Source organism: Coenobita brevimanus, chromosome 24, assembly GCF_032717465.1.
Source record: "Coenobita brevimanus isolate Jiangsu-jjx chromosome 24, ASM3271746v2, whole genome shotgun sequence".
In the NCBI taxonomy this organism is placed as follows: domain Eukaryota; kingdom Metazoa; phylum Arthropoda; class Malacostraca; order Decapoda; family Coenobitidae; genus Coenobita; species Coenobita brevimanus.
In genome coordinates, this window is record NC_136977.1 from 28,801,516 (window position 1) to 28,819,622 (window position 18,107).

The following is an 18,107-nucleotide window of genomic DNA, read 5'->3' on the forward strand; positions in this document are numbered from 1 at the left end:
CACCAAGCCAGCATGTCCTCATGTCCTTCCCGCTCCTGGTCCAGCGAGGGAGAGAAAGAATAGCTCTTCCTCGGTGGAGTCTGGGAGCCTTGTTATTGACGAGACTATGGAGATCTCCACAAACAAGCACTGGAATAGGTCCCTCGGTAGTCGCTCGCCTGCTGGCGGGCGACAAAAAAAAGACCAAGCACACTGGCTCCCAACGAAAATCTTAAACCGCCACGTTCACTCTATTACAGTGGAATTGTAGAGGTGTCGGGAATAAGTTACCAGATATAGCAATCTTGCTTTCACTACACAGGCCAGACATTGTATGTTTACAGGAGATGCGCCTGGAGGATCATCCTGATCCTCCACAGTTCAAACACTACCGCTCATATAGAAGATATGAAGGTCAAGGAGTTGCCATTTACACACACAAATCACACCCACAAACGGAAGTGATTCTAAATTCTACTCTGGAAGCTGTCACGTGCAGAGTAAAATTTAATAACACGTATCTGTCTATTTGCTCTCTGTACTGTCCTCCACATGGCCTCATTGATAGTGATGCTTTAAAATCACTTTTCGAACATCTTCCTGACAATAAGTTAGTGTTGGGCGATTTTAACGCCCATCACTATCAATGGGGTAGCTTGAGGATTGATGGTCGTGGGGAGCAAGTAGCCAACCTAATACTACAGCCCAACCTCTATCTTCTGAACGATGGTAGAGCGACTCGTGTAGATGATCGTACTGGTAACTTTTCGGCCATTGACTTATCTTTGGCCTCCCCTGGTTTACATCAAGATTTCTCATGGGACCCTTATGGCGACTCCTTGGGAAGTGATCATTTACCCATCTGTCTTTCTTATACACGCGACATCATTTCAGTCCCTCCACCTCCAAAATTTAACTATAAGAAAGCAGATTGGGGATCCTTCTCAAGGATCACCAACTTAGATATATCTGGGGAGACCATAGATGTTAAGGTCGAAAATGTAACTACTTCCATATTACACGCAGCTGAGGCTGCTATTCCCAAGACTTCTACAGTTCATATGAAGCATAGAGCACATTGGTGGACGCCGGATTGCCGACAAGCATTAAGAAAACGCAATAGGAGATACAGGATTTTTGATAGTCAGCCAACTGAGAAAAATTTTATTGCATACAAACAGGCACGGGCTGAGGCAAGGAGAATAATAAGAAGGGCCAAACGTGACTCCTGGTGGTCCTTTGTGTCTACGGTGACTCATACAACACCATTAAGTAAAGTCTGGTCCACCATAAGAATATTAAATAATAAAGGCCCATACTTCCCTATTACCACAATGCAGATCAATAATAACATCTATGACGAGCCCGTGGACGTTGCTGATATCCTCGCCAGGAGTTTTGTTCATGTAAGTAGCTCAGCCAATTATGACCCGCGTTTTCAACACCATAGACGCACAGCTGAGCTACAGATATTAGACTTTGCCACAGAAGACATAGACTCCCCGTATAACCAAGAGTTTACGCTAGATGACCTGCTCCTTGCCCTTAAATCCTGTAAAGAAACCAGCCCTGGACCAGACACCATCACTTACGGTATGATCCAGCATCTTAATCAGGACAACCTGATTAAGATGTTAGCATTGTACAATGAGATTTGGGCGTCTCGAACGTTCCCAAACTCATGGCACTTTGCGCATGTCATACCGATACCCAAAAAGGCTGGTCGTCTTATGAATCCCACTTCATTTCGTCCTATTGTGTTGACTTCTTGTCTATGTAAGGTCATGGAACACATGGTTAATAATAGGCTTCTTTGTGTTTTAGAGTCAAAGAATTTGTTAAATGATCAACAATGTGGCTTCCGTAAATACAGAAGTTCACTAGATCATTTAATGAATTTGGAGCATTGTATTGCAGAGGCATTTGCCAATAAAGAATTCATGATATGGGTGTTCTTGGACATCCATAAAGCCTATGACATGACATGGTGACACGGTATACTAATGTAGTCTATTCTTATGGTTTAAGAGAAAATTTGCCTATATTTATTTGAAATTTCTTAAGGGACAGGACTTTCTTTGTCAAATTGCCCCGTAACGTAACATCAGATATATTTATCCAGGAAAACGGGGTGCCGCAGGGAACTGTGCTTAGTCCTACTTTATTTAGCATTATGATCAATGATATTCTGTCATCAGGTCCCATCCCCAGGAATCTTAAATACTCGCTCTACGTTGATGATTATGCAATATGGCACTCTTCCCATAATGCACAATTTTCGGCTGGGCGGATTCAAGCAGCCCTTGGTTCCGTCCACCAATGGGCCTTGCAGTGGGGATTTAAGTATTCCGTCCCTAAGTGTGCCGCTGTAGTCTTCACTAATCGTAACGTACCTAATTTGTGTTTAACTTTGGATAATCAGGCGGTACCTTTTCAAAATTCTGTAAAATTTTTGGGAATACATTTTGATCATCGGTTGAACTTCAAAATTCGTGTTAATAATTTGCTTGCTCGTTGTGATAAATCAGTAAATGTCCTCAAGTACCTAGCGGGTACTACATGAAGTGCCGACAGAAAATTTTTCTTAATAAGGGACTTAATCGAATAAGTCCCTTATTCGATCAAAGCTAGACTTTGGCGCACAGGTGTATGGCTCGGCATCCGATGCCACGCTGAAAGGATTGGATGTGTTGCGGAATAAATGTTTGCGAATGTGTCTTGGAGCCGTCCGGTGTACCCGTGTAGCTCGTATGGAAGTGGAGGCGAATGCGCCTCCCCTCCGTATTCGTCGTGACCACCTGGCTTGGTCCTATGCCTCAGAACATTGAGGAAAAGTAATACTGGCAATGTAGCCTGTACCCCACTGTGTCAATACCACCACCTTCTGCGGGGGGTGCGTTGGCCACTTGCCGTTCGCCTCCACTTACTGACTCAGGAGCTTGGTGTGGACCTCAGTGACTGTGACAAGTTGGTGCTAAAAAATATAGCGCCCTGGGAGCCATCCGGCTTTACAGTGGATGTATCACGGCTCCCAGCACCAAAGGCCAAGGCGCCGGAGACAGAGGTCCATCACTTGTTTCGTAACATCATCATTCGTCGCTTGGGGTCTCACCACTTGTACGCCGACGGTTCCAAGTCGAGTGAATGTGTGAGTGCAAGTGTATGGTCGACCGAATGTGCCCTCAGGAATTGGTTGCCGACTCATACATCTGTGTTTACCTCCGAACTTTTTGCTATTGACAAAGCCATGACTAGGCATGACTCATTTGTCATATTTTCAGATTCAAAATCAGCCCTTCAGGCAATTGCATCTTGTACTACGGACTCTCACGAGATCCAGGGCCGCTTCATTAATAAGTTGCATTCATGCAACAAGTCATTCACGCTGATCTGGGTGCCTGGTCATTGTCGCATCTATGGCAATGAGCAGGGTGACTTACTTGCAAAGTCGGCTGTAGAGCTCGAGGAGACTTGGGACGTTCCTCGTGAACTACAGTCGAGTCTCTCTCTCAGAAAGAAATCAATAAATCTTCTGTGGCAAGGTCAGTGGACCAGACTAAATATTCGAACGTGCAAGCCGTACCTGGGCGACTGGGCCACTGCCAACCGTCCCAGTCGCCTGGAGGAAAAAATGTTGGCGCGATTACTGCTTAATGCCACCATGCTTAAGCACATGAAACCTTATAAGGAAAAACGATTCCCACCACACTGTGACATCTGTGATGCGGTTTTATCTATCAGTCATATCATCCTGCGCTGTCGGCGATTTATTCGTGAACGCGCTTCACTTATAAATTACTGCGGCACAGCAGACGTCCCCTTCACCCTTTCCACCATCCTGGGTGATGGGGACATTGTTATGATTGATAAATTGATGGCTTTCTTGAGAGAGACCGGACTGATCAGAGTGATGTGACTTTTTTACTATATGGTTTTGTTTTTTTATCGACTGTAATTATGTATATATTGTACTATTAATTAGGGTTGACAGTTGACATATTTGAAATAGTTCCTCCTTCCCACTGATCTATTTTTAATATTGATGTCCCCTACATTAAACCCCGTTCCTCGACTGACAGTCACCAGCTGACGAGTGTAAATGTTCAGTATAGAAAGGTATTGGGCACTTGCAGTCGATGGTGGTCTGTTGGGCGAGGTCCTTCACTTTTTGTACAAATTATGTAAATACATTATACCATCTTGCTTAAGTTATTCTAATTAGGGCCGACAGCTGACGTATATGGAAATGTTCCTGACTCGTCTGGTTCCCTTTCATATATTGATGTTCCCTACATTAGGTTGTGCCTCGACTGATAGTCACCAGGTGATGAGTGCAGGTATGTAATGTAGAAAGGCATTACATATTTGCAGTCGATGGTGTTCTGTGAGTCGAGGTATTTTTACCATTAGTGTAGGTCTAGCTATTTGTCTCTGTAGGATTTAGTATAGGATAGCGATTTGTCTGTTAGGTGATTAGTTTTAGGGTCTTCAGATTAGGTTTTTCTTTATAAGATATAAAAAATATATAAAACCAAGAAAAAATTACAAAAAAAAATTAATAAAATAAAATTATATATATATATATATATATATATATATATATATATATATATATATATGTACGTGTGCATGAAAGTGTCTGTATATATGCATGAAAGCGTGTGTGAGTGTATGTATGTATATATATATATATATGTTTGTATATATATGTATGTATGTTTATAAGTATATACATATATATATATACGGCCTTAATGACCAGGGGCTTTGGCCCCAATGGTCGATAGGCCTGAAAAAAAAAAAAAAAATGCCACCGGCTCATCTTCTTATTTAATGAACGTGGTTGTACAACAGCAGCCCCTGTTTCGAAGATGGAGTAGGAAGTCACACACAACTCACCACACGCACACACACACACACACACACACACACACACACACACACACACACACACACACACACACACACACACAACTCACCCCCCCACACACACACTCACACACACGCACGCACACACACACACACACACACACACACACACACACAAAACTCACCCCTCCCAACACACACACACACAACTCACCCCCCCTACACACACACAATTTATGCCTTCTCTATCGTGAACGTCTTTGTCTATTTTGTTTTATTCTTGCCTCCATCTGATTTTTATATTTTGCAGCATATATTCTTCATTGGCGTTTGACGTATTTTCGTCTTAGGGTCATTAATCTTGATTCGCTCTTCCTTAATGAGACGTCTTTCAAAGTGCGGCACGTTTCATGTATTATTTTTGTCACCTTTACACGATTTTAGTCAGCAGCGTCTGATTACACGCATTCAGGTTCACTCTGTACAAGGCCAGTTTACTTTTCTGTCTTGTGGACGATTTAACCTACTTTACTTTATTCTTGCTACTATTTAATCCACCATGGAGAGATACAACTTCCATTACCTGTCCATTCCCAAGAGACTCTTGTACGCTGAGAAAATCATTTGGTAGCTGCAAGAATAAAATGTAGAAAGATGACATTCCATTGTGTTAAGCTCAGAAAGAAAGGAACCAACCCGCTAATTCAGGGTGACGACCACCATCTACAGTATCCCTTACCCTTCCAGCAAAATTGTGTTTTTATAGTATATTCTTGACGGTGCTGGAGAGGTGGACCTTCTCGCTGTGGCACCAATATAGGTGTGTTGTTCCGCTACCAAGTTATACAAATGCCCCACAACTCCTTCCTGATCCCCTGAAAGGGATTGGTGGGATAGAGGAAGGTGTGCAATTCCAGCTAGTAGATTACCGAGTTTACATTCACATGAACCGGGTGTTACAGCTACAACTGTTTCTAGCATATTCTCGATACCGCCAGACGATTTAATGTGTGAAAGGAAAGGTCTCCCTTGCTAGTGTGGTTTACCAGTGTCCAGTGACTCCATCACCTCAGGGACGTCCTTTTTAATTTACATGCTACCTCCAGACGATATTATTGAGCTTGGGGGACACTTTTCTAATTGGAGGGGTCAAATAAAACGGTCATTGACCTCTGCAATAAAGAGGGGTTCTCCTAGGCTGATTATCATCGCCTGGTAACAGCACAAACTCAAAAAATACTTCATCGCACTGGAAGAGTTCATGGATACTCTTCATAATCCCTCCATTATTAAAAACTTTCACACCTCTTCACAACGTTGTGTATCTCCCAGGATGAACAGAGATGTCTGGTGGTGATAAGAATGAAGTCAAAACAACACATCATCGTACAAAGAGGAGTTTGAGTCACACGAGAAAAAAGACACCAAAAGTGGTTGTGAGAAGAATATAGTATGACGGTGGCAAGAATAGGATAAAAACCAGGACATCGCACTTTGAATGCTAACCGCTTCACTACAGTGAATCTCATTCCTGCTACCACCATATGATTTCACTCAGCTGCGAAGTGGCTTTTGGTAATGATGGGATTAGAACTAGCTTACCTTAGCCCCTTCACTGCTAAGACAGTTTAAACTGAATGTGTTCGACGTTCAGCAATGGTAATAATGAAGCAAAACCAAGACGTCACAGTGCGCAGGAGGGGTAATGGTATGGCATAAGAATGAGTGCTCTGAATTGGGGATGAAGTTAAATTGTGAGGATGGGTATAATGGGAGAAAAAGGCAGTGTTGGCAGGGTTGGTGGGTCGGAACGGAACCATTCAGAAAATGGAAGATATTTACCATTTTTCCTCAGAATGCAGAGACACAGGCACGAAATCACAGCAGTTAGCGTCCTGCCGAGGGAGTGAATAGTACTAGAGGTTCTATAATCTGAATTTAAGAGTTCCATTGTTAGAATTCGTAGTCATCAAAACTTAATAATGTTACCGTTTGACACATAAACTTTAAAATGAAAACACAAATTGCTGAAAATTTAATTCTTTGTTCAGTAAGATTATTCTCAGCTGAATATAGTCGTTCGATGCCACGGTGCAAAGTCGGAGGCAGCAAAATATAGTGGTTAGTGTCCTACTTAGAAGTAAAGGTGCTGGAGTTTCTCACATCTGAATATAATAGATCTGTGTTTGAATGCAGAGAGAGAGAGGGAAGACTACTAATACTACGGTTGTATGCTTAAATTTGGAAATGAAGACATCAGATAGAAAGCATCAGCGTTAAATATGGTTGCATCTTTAGTGTTGTTAGCACTAAATGATGTTATCCATCTAACCAATGACCTCTCGTAATGATGGAATCAACTATTAGGCTGCTGGGTTCTCTCTCACCTGTATACAATCGTCTTACCTGAGAATACAGAATCAGAGGAAGAAAATAAAATTGTGTCCAGCCGAGAAGTGAAGATTTTTTGCTTTTTCTCATAAATATAATGGTTCTACTTTAGAATAGATACAGATCAGTAAGAAGATATATATATATATATATATATATATATATATATATATATATATATATATATATATATATATATATATATATATATATATTTGCCTACTGGAATTACTCTCAGCCGAACAAAATGGTTTTACTTTACAATGCAGATTAGGGAACAACAAACTCTGTATCCCAAACAAGTAAGGATTAGCTCTTTTACCGCTATTGTTTTGGAAGGAGGTAAAGAAAGTAAGGCAGTGTGAAAGGGGAAATAGTAGGGGAGTGAAAGATAGGAATAATAGATTGTTGGTGGAGAAGAGAGAGAAATTGAGGAGATGGAAGGAGCACTTTGAGGATTTGTTGAATGTAGAGAGTGAGAGCAGTGTGAGTATAAGTGGTTGGGGAATGGCTGGGAGAAGAAGAGATGAGAGGAGGGAGGAAGAGATCAGTAGGTCAGAAGTAGTGGAAGCGATGAAGAAGATTAAGCTGGGAAAGGCCCCAGGAATTGATGGAGTGGGTGGTGAAATGCTGAGGTATGGGGGTGAGATTGTTGTGGAGTGGATATGGAAATTGTGTAGATTGGCTTGGGAAGAGGGAAGGGTTCCAGAGGACTGGAAATCAGGTATAAATTGTTCCTCTGTACAAAGGAAAAGGGGAGAGAGAAGTATGTGGTAACCATAGGGGTATTTGCCTTCTTAGTGTGACTGGTAAAATATATGGTAGAATACTCATTGATAGGGTTAGGCATATGACAGAGGAGCTAGTTGGAGAAGAACAAGGGGGATTTAGGAAGGGAAAAGGGTGTGTAGATCAGATATTTGTTCTAAGATGTTTAGTGGAGAAGTATCTAGAGAAGGGAAGGAAAGTGTATGCTGCCTTCATGGACTTGGAGAAAGCTTATGACAGAATAGATAGGCAAGGTATGTGGAAGGTATTAAGAATATATGGAGTGGAGGGGAAATTGTTGAGTGCTGTGAAGAGTATGTACGAGGGAGCTAGGGCTACGGTGCGAGTGGATGGTGAGCTGAGTGAGTTCTTTGATCTCAATGAAACAGGGGTGTGTGATGTCTCCATGGCTGTTTAATATATATATGGATAGGGTTGTAAAGGAGGTGCAAGGTAGGGCAGTGGATGTGGGGCTGGGCCTAATGAATGAGGGTGAGATTTGGAAGCTTCCGGTGCTGCTGTTTGCTGATGATACAGTATTGTTGAATGAAGATGAATGGGAGTTGCAAGGTTTGGTGAATGAATTTGGGACAGTGTGTAGGAGGAGGAAGCTGAAAGTTAATGTAAACAAAAGTAAAGTTATGGTATTTGAGAGGAATGAAGTCACAGAGTGTGCAGTGAGGTTGGATGGTGAGGATATGGAGAATGTGAGTGCATTCAAGTACTTGGTTAGTGTGATGAGTAAGGATGGAACTTTGGGGGATGAAGTGTGTGACAGGGTACAGCAGGGAAGGAAGGTTGTTGGTTCACTGAAAGCAGTGATGAGAAATAGGGAGGTGAGTATGGAAGTTAAGAAGTCACTGCATGATGGTATTGTGATCCCTACCCTGACGTATGGAAGCGAGGCGTGGACCTTGCAAGAGGGGAACAAGTCAAGAGTGAGAGCAGTGGAAATGAGTTACTTGAGAGGAGCATGTGGAGTGACGTGGAGGGACAGGTTGACGAATGAAGAAGTGAAGGAACGTTGTGGGGTAGATGTGGATGTGGTTGAAAAGATTAGGAGAAATACAGTGAGGTGGTTTGGACATGTGGAGAGAATGGAGAATGAAAGACTGACTAAGAGGGTGTGTGTAGGTGAGGTGGAGGGAGGGAGAGGGAGGGGTAGACCGAGGATGAGGTGGAGGGATGGAGTTGAGAGGTATATGAGGGAGGGGGGGGTGAGTTGGGGGGAGGGCAGTCAAATGGTCGGTGACAGAGTGGCTTGGAGGCGTTTTGTCTGCGGCCACCCTTTGCGGGATTAGGGCGTCGGGCTATAGATAGATAGATAGATTTCTCTTATATGCATACAGTCATCACCGATTGGAAATATGATCTTGTACAGATTGCAGACACAGATGAATGATAATCAGCTGGTTTACTGTTATTTTTTACAGAAATTTCAGCTGAACAAAATGATCGCGGATTAGCAGGCTGACTCTGGGAAATAAAGCTGGGATGCTGCCCACCACAAAAACAAGGGAAATCGCAAAGCATTTTTAAAATGTAGGACTTAACTCACTGGGTGCTAATACTTATCTCAACTAAATAAAATTGTTATGGGTTTGCCTGAATAGGATCCCTGGGTAAACCCAGGGCAGAGAAACAGTGAGTGGAGATAATTCTTACCTATTCTGTTGACTGAAATTGGTGTCAAGATGAACTGCATACCTTAGTGCGTCCACAGCAGCGAAGTGCTTAATCGGGTGAGTTTTTAACCTGTTTACAAGTTAACAATATCTTTCGATATAAAAAAAAATACTATTGTTAGCCTTAAAAAAATAAAGTCCATTCATAGGAGCCATGTAAAAAAAAAAAAAAGGAAAGAAAAATTTAAGCAGTATGGATTGAGATAACAGGCGAGACATATATGAGAATGCAGGTATAAACAAGCTACATAAACTTGTTTGGTAAAAGCAAAGGTAGCAAAAAGTAATTATACTGAAGTGCTTATAAAACATGACATCACTGCACTGAACAGGGAAATCAGCGACAAGAATGCAAGTAACAGCATGACGGAAGGAAAACCCAAGTAAGTCCTCAGGCAACAGTAATCTCATTTTTGTACTGTTTCCTTGATTTTTTCCTAGCCGTAAGCCCCAGATTCTTTGTCATCATCTTTTATATCCTATAATTTCGGGTGCTGTTACACTTTTCCGTGGTTACCGGTAAAGGAGTTTAATAGCCAGATTCAGCCTTTTGTTGCCACGATCATACTAGGATGTTTCATTCATATTCAAGCTAGATTACTTTATTCAGCGAGGAGAAGCCCTGTATACTCATTGTTTAAAAAAGTCCTCATAACCCATTCACTAGGGCTGTACAACTTCAACTCCTGACGATTTTATCTATCTATAAACCTAGGCTGCTTTCCCAAAAGAAAGGGAGGTAGCAGAAACAGGACGACATTCTCCCAATTTACGCATCCACACACACATACATTCATTCGCATCTTAACCCCAAGGGAAGAAGGGACAGATCCTCACGGCACCACACCGCACGAGGGTTAACTGCGTAGTGCAGTAAGCGACATCCACAGCAAGGCCCGACAGCAGAGCTGGTTTGCCTCTGCCACATCATTATGGACCCATCCCCTTACCCGCACCTGACCTGATCAGCTGATCAGACTAAATGCGGGAGAATATCCCCTCAGGGCCGCGTCATCATTTATTCATTCACAGTTTCTCTCCAGTCATTCCTGTCATGCACAGCCACTCTTCCCTGCTCAACAAACATCCCTCTCACATCCAGCGCTCTCTTCACACTTTCTATCCATCCTATTCGTGGTCTTCCTCTCAGCCTTACACCTCTCACATCCGATCCAGTTATCTTTTTCACCAGTAGCTCACCATCCATTCTCTCCATATGCCCAAACCATCGGAACACCCTCTGCTCAAATCGATCAGCCATCTCCCGAATAACTCCAGTTCTCCTTCGTACTTCATCATTTTTCACTCGATCCATACACGTCACTCCACACATAATCCTCAGACACTTCATCTCCATTACATTCAAACTTTTCCTCTCTGCTGCACCCAGATTCCACGTTTCAGCCCCATATAAAGCAGTCGGTACCACAACACCCTTATACAGCCTTCTCTTAATATCTAGTCTAAGTGAACGACATCTAAGCACTTTTTTCATTCCTCCAAGCACTTTCCTACTTCATTCATCCTAAACTTCACTTCGGCATCTATTCTTCCATCCACTGCAACATGTGACCCAAAACGCTTAAAACACTCTCCATCCTCAAGCACCTGACCATTCAAAATTATATTCATCCTCCTACCATCTACCAACCTCGTACACTTCATCACTTTACTCATCTTCTCATTAACTCTCAATTTCCTCCTTTCACACAGTGTTCCAGACTCCTCTACCAACTGTCTCAATCTCTTCTCTGAATCAGCCACCAGTGCAGTATCATCCGCAAACAGCAGCTGATTCAGATTCCACGCTCTACCATCAGCATTCACGAGACTCAAACCTCCACCTAACACTCTAGCATTCACCTTCCTTACAACACCATCCACATTAATATTAAACAACCAAAGCGACGTCACACATCCCTGCTGCAGCCCCACTCACAGGGAGGAAAACAATCACTCACAGTATTTCCCACTCTTACAGAAACTCTACTTTTACATAAAAACTTTTCACTCCTTTTAGCAACCTACCATAAAGTCCAAACAATCATAAAAGTCCAGAAAGCCTCCCTATCAATTCTATTACACTATCCATGTATCTATTGTCAGACGCCTTTATTTCACAAAGGATGGCCACAAACAAATCGCCTCCATGTTGCCTTGTCCCCCGCCATTTCATTGCCCTGCTTCCAGCTCTCTCTTATATACCTCTCCATTCCTCCATCTCATCCTTGGCCTCCCCCTCTCTATCCCCCCCTCCACCTCATTCACATAAACTCTCCTTGTCAGTCTCTCGCTCTCCATCCTCTCCACATGTCCAAACCAACTCAGTGTGTTTCTCCTAACACTTCCTATCACATCCACATCCACACCACAACGCTCATTCACTTCCTCATTTGTCAGTATGTCTCTCCATGTGACTCCACAGGTTCCTCTCAAATAACTCATTTCCACTGCTCTCACTCTTGACTTCTGTCCCTCCAGCAAGGTCCAAGCTTCACTTCCATACGTTAGAGTTGGCATCACAATACTGCCATGTAGTAGCTTTCTCACTTCCATGCCCACTTCCCTGTTTCTTATCACTGCTTTCAAGGAACCAGCAACCTTTCTTCCCTGTTGCACCCTTTCAAGCACTTTACCCTCCAAACAACCATCCTTACTCATCACAATACCCAAGTACTTAACCCGCCCCATCCCGACGTTTCTGGGCAGTGGTACGCCCCTGTCCCGACATTTTTGGACCTTTTTTTTTTTTTTGGCTCAAACATCCACTTTTGGTGGGAAACAACGAAAATTCATAGAGAAATCACTCACCTGAGGTTTAAAATACTCAATCCAGGTAGGGGTACCTCCTTACCTTACAGGATTTTCTATCAGGCTGGCTGCAAAGAAAACGAGTTCTATGGGAGGATAACTATTCTACACCACTCATAAACGGTATTTATTTATTCATTTGGTACGAATTTATATGTAGTACGAGAGTATATTGGTTTTCAAATGGTAATATAGGCATTATAACATTGTTTCACTCACTTACTCATCACCATTCCTGACCTTTTTTTGCCACAATACCTGATCATCATTTCTGACTGTTTTTTCCTCTAATGGTTGTCCTCCACACTGTCATCGATTGGGGAATCACTCTGGCCCTGTCGTACCGTGGCATGACATGGCTTTACTGGCCAGGTCACTGATAACAGGTGAATTGCTGAGAAAAGATCATGCAGGGGGGGGTTAGGAGGTCATGTTGGGTAAGGCATTGTCCCTGCCTGGCATCTTGTAGAGGAAGGTGTCCCATGTATACGTGCCAAAAATGACTCGCGAAAATTGAAAATTGTGCAAATTAGGGACCTTGCAATGTTGCCGCGTTAATTTACGTCTCCGGGATATGAGTGCACATCATGTACGGACGTGAATTCACGTCTCCGGGACGGGGCGGGTTAATGCACTCACATTTTCCATTTCCTCTTCATCCAGCCTCACTGTACATTCACTGACTTCACTTCTCTCGAAGACCATAACTTTACTCTTCCCTACATTCATCTTTAGATTCCGTTTCTTACACACTCTCCCACACTCATCCACCAAGCTTTGCAGCTCCCTTTCGACTTCACTTAACAACACAATATAATCTGCAAACAACAGCACAGGTAGCTTTCGAACACTGCCCTCTCTCACTAGGGCTGCTTCAACATCCACTGCCCTACCTTGTATCTCTTTTATAACCACATCCATATAAAGATTGAACAACCGTGGAGACATGACACATCCTTGTTTCAATCCAACCTTTAAATAGAAAAATTCACTCAATTCACTATACACACGCACTGTAGCCTTAGCACTTGCATACATTCTCTTCACGGCTTTCAACAACTTCCCATCTACTGCATAAATTCTTAATACTTTCCACAATCCTTGTATATCTACTCTGTCACATGCATTCTCCAAATCCATGAAGGCAGCATACAACTTCTTTCCCTTCTCTAGAAACTTTTCCACTAAAGATCTGAGAATGAATGTCTGATCTAAACAACCTCTTCCCTTCCTAAAACCTCCCTGTTCTTCTCCAGCTAAGTCCTCTGTTATTTCTCTAACTCTTTCAATAAATATCCTACCATATACTTTTCCTATTACACTAAGAAGACAAATGCCCCTATGATGACGGCACATTTCTTTTTCCCCTTTTCCTTTGTACAGGGGAATAATTATACCTGGCTTCTAATCCTCCAGAACACTACCTTCCTCCCATGCCAATATGCACATCTTCCTCATCCATAGTAGTACCATCTCTCCGCCATGCTTCAGCATTTCACCACACACTCCATAAATTCCTGGGGCTTTTCTCATTTTAACTTTCTTCATTCCTTCCACAACTTCCATCCTACTGATTTCTTCCTCTCTTCTCACATCCCTCCTTCTCCCAGCCATTCCCCAGCCACTTATACTAGCATTACACTCATTCTCTATCACTCACTTTCTCTATGTCGACGAACGCCCAAAACACATCCTAGCTTTTCATACACCTGTCTCACAGCAAACACCGGATCCACATATTCCCTCCCTCTCCTAGAGGCACACTGCTCCTCACCAGTCACTCCCTCTGTACCCTCTCTAACTCTCTTAATTAACACTCTACTTTACACCTTACCTACATGTCACGGGGTTTTTTATATATCACGGGTTTTTTAAAATAAACACTTAAATATTATTTAATTGATACTAATGTTCAATAATATTGAAGAGCAGGGACAATGATTGTCTTGCTAAATCAAGCAACGATTCTCTAAGAACGAGAATTTATAAACTTTCTCGACAGTACACAGCAGAGGCTAATCACTCAATTGCTGTTTATTAGTACTGTAGCCTCTGGAGAAAGTTACTTCACCCCTGACAATAAATAACTAAAACTAACAATAGTATCAGGTTCTTGCTGATCCTTAACTCCTAGGAGGCACAACGGATTTTAAGTTTAATACACAAGACTGGCCTAAGTACCAGTTATGAAAGGCAAACGTTTATGCAAGCTAGGAGCTATAAGAGAAATAAGCTTAACTGCGGAGAAATGAAACAAGAGTTTACATTACATTAAGCTCAAGCAAAAGAACTGTTAAATTTATTGATTACAAAATAAATTTAACGTTACAATTCAAAATCAAATTAATGAGATCGCACTCACTCACTCACACGAGCTAAATCCTTACGCCTAGGAAAAACACCTTAACTAAACTCTTAAACCTAAGAAAATACAAAAAGGAAATACTGGTCGATGAATGCTGTGTATCACCCAAAGCTGAACTAAGGTGGGAGCACTGGATAACTGTGGTCTAGTGAAGTTTGGGTACTAGCTGACCTCTCACACTTCTGGCACAGGACCTCTCTCCATCACAGCAACAACTGGACTGAATTCAAATGATGTATGGGTAGGACGCACAAGCCACTGGAAGAAGGCGTGGCTAACGGTTGAGGCAAGCAGGGCGAACAATAAAGAAACAATAGTATCCCTCAGTAGAGCACTTAGTGACGTGCATTAAATCAGTTACTTTTGAAACAGTGACGAATGTTTTGAAAAGTAAACCCCGAAATGGAGATAGAAACAGTTAACTGAGCGATACACAGTGAGTTTTCCACTAATAGTTCGTGGATTCTCACAAAAGGGAAATGTCGCAAATTTGATTCGTGACATTACGCCCCTACAAAATTAAATTTTTTCCTTACGGGAAAAAATTTGTGGAATATATATATATGTACACATCCTAACTCATTCACACAAGATTCACACTGTGGTGTGTGTGCTATCCTGCTACAGGAGAAAGTCGCAGTCGCCAGTGAGTGAAAAAACCTCGTATTTATGTTAATAGAAGCAAGCTTCAGGGAAAAACTCCATGACGACGGTGAAAATCCTGTACTCAGGTCAAACTGAGCGAAAAGTCGCTATATTTACACTGACAACTAATTGTTGTGTAGCATGGTGTATGTAATACACGGTGTAGGTGTGACAGTTGTAGTGTAACTGTACCTACGTGTAAAATGACACAGTAAATAATAATATGGCGACGACGAAGGCAGAGGAGAAGAGGCGGCAGCGTGCGGCAGACGATCAGCTGGCCCGCACAGCAAAACTGCTTCAGCCATTTCTGTACCTGCAAAACCAATTAAGGTGGAGCATCAAAAGTGTCAATGAGACAAAATTCTTATTAAGTTACAATTACTCTCTCTGCCTAGCAATCAGTACATGCTACGAAAAGTACGCTCTGGCTGAAAAATACGAGTGACAGCCTAAGCTTCTTACATTCGAGGTTGCCATTATTTACAGCACACGATTATTAATGTTGACAAGTTGAGAATCCCTGTGCAAACTCGGGTCTTCCATAGCCTTGAACTTCACACGGGTCCTCAACCTGTGCCTTAACCTACAGTACTTATATTAATATCGGGGAGCTGAGAATCGTTGTGCAAACTCGGGTCTTCCATAGCCTCGAGTCGCTTCTGCGGAGTTCTCACTTCCCCCTTTACCTACAGTACGTACATTAATATTGGGGAGCTGAGAATCCTTGTGCAAACTTGGGTCTTCCATAGCCTCGAGTCGCCTCTGCGGAGTTCTCTCTCGAACTTCCCCTTTAACCCACAGTACTTATATGTATGTACAGGCCCTGGACATGATGTGTCCTGTGGGGCCAATGGGCGAGACATCAGGTCTGCACCCACTTCACCACTACCCTGTCTCTCAACTGACTCGGAGATTACAGGTGTGGTTACGAACGGCACAGGAAGGGCAGGTCCCTGATTAGTGGTGTTACTTTGACACATACTGCAGGAACGGACAAAACTATCTATGTCTCGTCCCATCCCTGGCCAGAAAAAGTCAGCTCTGATACGGCCCTGGGTCTTCCTTTTGCCCATGTGACCTCCTGAGGCTGAACAATGACCCCATTGTAACACTGCTAGGCGGTACTTGGCGGGAACGACAAACTGCAGTTGAACCTCGCCCTCGGGTGTTCGTGACTCACGGTTGAGCCGTCCTTGTTTGCAAAGGAACTTGGCTCGACCGCCCCGTGAATACTTAATCACTCGACCCTTTTGTTTGTTCCGCACGGCAGCAAGTGTCGGGTCAGAATGTTGTTCTTGCACAACAAGTTGACTACACATCAGATCTTGCGGCGATTCAGTGATCACTGGGGCGACACAGTCTGGAGATTCAGCCATGGCTCGTGTTACCGCAGCAGCCGAAGTCTGAGTAGCGTCATCATCGGAGCAACTATCCTTGACTCCGTGAATATTGCCAATGATGAGGTCAAATAAAGGTTCTGGCATGACAACTGCGAGTGTCATACCAGTATAAAATGGAGATGCCACCTGGATACATGCCACAGGGAACAATCTCACTGATCCATCAATAAGGTTTGCATGGATCTGTCGACCTGTATACTGCTCAGGCCGAACTAGACTCTGCTTGACAGAGCAACCTGAGGAACCATTGTCTCTCAGGACCTTCACAGGAATGTCTCCCACAAACCCTGACTGAACAAGGAAGGTACTATCACCTGTGGGAGGGCCTGTGGAGGAAGCAGCTAGCCACTCATGAGGCTGCTGAATTGATGCGGCAAACATTGTGCCTTGTGAGTTATAAACTTGAGGTGTCGTATTCACTGCCTGTGGAGATGGAACATTGGCCATCTGTGGAGGGGGGTTCACTGTCACTGTGAGACTAGTGAACTGTGGGGAAGTACCCATACTGGTAGGGACGTGACCACCGTGCTGCTGCTGAGGAATGAAGGCTGCATTTGCTTCCTGCCTCTTTTGAGCTGGTGGTGAAAAAGTTTGTCCCGAAGGTCGGTTGCGTGGCTGATACTGCTGCTGGTTAGGGTACTTGTACCTCTTCCACTCAGGTTTCTGAGTGTTTTGCCCCTGGTCCTTCCACTGCGGTTTTGGACCTTGGCCATTATTCTGAGAATGGCCTTGTTGCTGGGGTTCAGTCTGAGACGATTTCCCAGATTTATCAGGTTTTCTGTTCCAGGTGTTTTGCTTACGAGTTTGATACCTGTATGCAGTAAAGAATGCGTCAGCCTTTTCTGCCATTTGGCTGGCATCTTTCACCTGGCAGATCTTAAGCTGTGCTATGAGCTCAGCAGGCCACGACCTCTCTAGCTGTGTACGCAGCATAAGGTCAATTATCCCCTCACGCGTGGAAGGAGTTTCATCTTTCTCCATCCACTCATTTAAGTAATCTGTGAGACGATCAAGGAACTGAACAGCTGTCTCCTTGTCTTGGAGACGAGCTCGCATGAGCTGAACGTTGGCGTCGTCAACTGTGAGACCATACGCCTTAATGAGTGCAGCTTTCATCGTCTCATATGTGAGATTGACTCCACGAATTCTGTGGAGAATATCGAGGGCAGGGCCCTCAAATAGGCTAAGAAA